The following is a 3,661-nucleotide window of genomic DNA, read 5'->3' on the forward strand; positions in this document are numbered from 1 at the left end:
AAATGAAGGGAACCTAAAACATTATTTTATTATTGTAATATGATAAAATGACTCAATTGTATGCAACTAAATAAAAGGAACACATGTGCATGTATGTATGTGTATTTCAGTAAAATCCATAAAAGTTTATTTAAAAATTAAAGGAAAATCTAAGATATTATTAAATGACAAATTTGCCCTTAACAAATTTAGGTGTTAATGATGTGAAAGTCTACTTTGGTAATTATGCTAGTCCATTCTATTTTTTTTATGTATATAGACTTCAAAAAAATTTAAAAATGTAAATTGAAAAAGTAAAAGTTTATAAAACACCATAAACTTTATATGTTTGTAAGTAGCAATCATGAACTATTTTTCTTTCATACTTACCCCTTAAACTTTAAATGTTCGTGATCACTCGTTATTGTTTGGCTAAAAAATCCAAAACCCATTTTTTAGCATCAAAATAATTTTTAATATATATATTTATTTCCAAAAATAAATTTACATAAAATAACAACAAATAGGATCTAGAAATTCACGTTTTTGGTTTTCTTCAAAATAAAAAATAAAAATAAGGTTCTAGAAACCCGTATTTATCTACTTGTTTTCTTTTAAATAAAATGAATATAAAAAAATGGACATTATAAATAATAAATAAATATTGTCCAAAATATAATTTTATTGATATTGTATGTTTAATTTCATTTTTATAAAAAATAAAAAACCTAAGGGAATATTCCTAAGATATAGTATATGTGGTTAGAAATACCCATTAGAATTTTATAAAAAATTAAAATGAAAATAAAAATAAAAATTGGGTAAGATGTTAACCCCTAAAATATAATAAAATAAAAGTGGTTAAAATGTCAATCGCTAATAAGTAAGGTAACTAAATGAGAGTGATTATCATCTTTTTTTGCTATAAATAAGACCTTTGGGTCATTAAGTTACCAACCAAAAAAATACAAAAAAAATCTCCCTTTTATTTTCTTCGAGATTCACATAGAAACTCTGCAAATCTCTTTCTTTTCTGGCATTTCCAGTTCTATTGGAATAATTGGCTTATCATTGCTATATTATTTCTTAACCAAATACGGAAACCAAAAAAATTGAAAGAGAGAAAACACCGCAAAAAGGAAAGAGAGAAAGAAGAAAACTACTAGAGAAAGACTACCAAATATATACCAAACAAATCAAAAATATACTAGAAATAAGCCACAAGAAAACGGCAAAAATGACATAAGCACACGAATCCTGAGGAATAGGTGGCATGTTCTTTCTCTAGAACGTGCATGCATACCTCAATGACATAAACCTGAATCAACATCCCAACATCTCCGTGATGGCTAGCCATGTGCCATGATCCCTTCATTCCTCTTGTCACCCTTAGCATCGCCACTTCTCCGCTAAAGAACATGCCACCTACTCCTCAGAATTTGTGTCGCCATCGAGGCTCTCCCTTTATGATGGTATGAATTTTCCCCCGAATATTTTATTATTAATTTATTTCCTATTTCTACTTTAATAATAGTAGTAACTACTTATATTAAACAATAAATATGATATTCTACAGTATTAAATTTTTTTTTGTTGAATAAAATGATATTTCATTACCTTAAAATAACTATTTTCTTAAATAAAATTAAATGAGGATGGAGGAGGGTTGTACATCACTTTTCATTCTTATATCATTTTGGAATGGCTGTATAGTGATACTTTTATTTATTGAATTTAATTCACTACAAAAATAAGTATATATAAAATCATATATTTTTAAATAAATCAATAGTTGATAATAATAATAATAATAATAATAATAATAATAATAATAATAAGTTTTTTCTCATAAAAAATAAGTACCAAGTATAAATAAATATTTTATCCTTGATAAAAAAAAATATCTAATCTTATTAAGGATGGAAGAATAGTCACAATAATGACTTTTTTCCTCAACTCATCCTTCAGACGCTCACATTATGTCACTTCTACTCCTAACCTAAAAATTACTTAACCAACAAACAATTTTTTAAGGAACTACATAGTATTGATTCTCGCAAGGCTACATATGAACAAGACATAATCTTATCAGACACAATTGTTTTTTAATAATCTTTATCCCTTTTCAATAATTAAATAATCAAATAGCTTTAGAGTATAAAATATGTCATGCATTTAAGTGAGAGTACTATTTAGAACAGAAGATGAAGTGCTAATATCTTTCCTATTCCATAATCAACTTTTGAATCTGAATATCAAAATCCAAAGCCCAATATGATTGGGCATGATAATGTTTACGAGTCGGTTCATGCATATAGATAATCTTAAATTAATAGAAATTAAATATTATAACTCATGGATTTTGTTTTCAGATTACTATTTTATTTTATTTTGTATATATACTAATATCAGACATTAATCACTTAACTCTAAAATTTATTTATCTCTTTTTACATCAAATTTATATTTTGATGACAATTTGTCCCGGGTAATTGTTACATTGCTACTGTCGCGTGTTTGATTATGATGATTTCCTTATTGGTCTATGATAAGTGCAAAAAATATACATTTTTCACCATCATTTTATGGCACTTATCTTATGCAAATTATAGAAAACCAACTTAAATTAACATTTTATAGATAAAATATCACAATCTTGTATATTTGTGTTTGTATTTCTCTTTAATGTGTTTTGTAGGATTTAGAAAGAAAAAGAAAAGAGAATAAAGACTCATGGTCCAAGAAGAAAAAGAAGTCAAACTCAAGGTGCTCAAGCAAGCAGCTGAGCATGGACCAAGCCACGCTAAGCTGAACTGGACACCAGCCTGACCTGGACACCAACCTGACACAGACCAAGCAGCTGAGCGGACCTGCTTGACCGCTCAGCCTAGCACCAGACAAAGCCTGACACGGTCAGAACTTAAGCTTGGCTCGGTTAGACACAAGTCTGGCACACGCCCAATCTGCTCAAGCAGCAGCTCAGTGGTGACACATGTGTGGTCAGTGGTGAACCAGACACCTGCCCAGGTCAGCAAGTACCAAGCCACGTCCCAGTCAGCACGGTCAAAGCTGTTCAACAAGTAGCTTAGCGGTGCCACATTTGTGCTTAGCAGTGTGCACCTAGACTTGACTTAGCCATTAAGAAAACCATGAAGTCACCAATGACATCACTTCAAGTAGCCCACCATAGGCTTTTTAGAGTAGCTCATCATAGTTGGTCCCATAGCTCACAACTACCTTTGGTGAGTCAAGCTTAAGGAGGTGACAAAGCTACTTAACGAAGTGACCAAACCCATGTTGAAGGGTTTGGTCAGCTGCTGAGCGGTGCAAACAAGCAGCTCAGCGGCTCCAGGAAAAATTCTATAAATAGGAGGCATTTCATTCGAACAAAAACACTTCTAAGATCATACATCATATCTTCTTGCCTTGAAAATCTTCTTCATAGAAACACAATTCTCTCTTCTTGTTCTTAGTTCATAGAAGTTATTTTTAAGTAAGTTTTGTAATTTTAGTTTATAATTCAAGAGGAGAAAGGAGAAGGCAAATGAGATGTAAAAATCAATTTTGTAATCTCATTTGGAACTCAAAGCATCCAATCCTCGGATGGATGACTCATGCTCCTAACAATTTCATTTGAATGTTGGTTATGTATTTCTACTTCTTCTTTTATTCTAAATTTGAA

Source organism: Lupinus angustifolius, chromosome LG20, assembly GCF_001865875.1.
Source record: "Lupinus angustifolius cultivar Tanjil chromosome LG20, LupAngTanjil_v1.0, whole genome shotgun sequence".
Classification (NCBI taxonomy): Eukaryota; Viridiplantae; Streptophyta; class Magnoliopsida; order Fabales; family Fabaceae; genus Lupinus; species Lupinus angustifolius.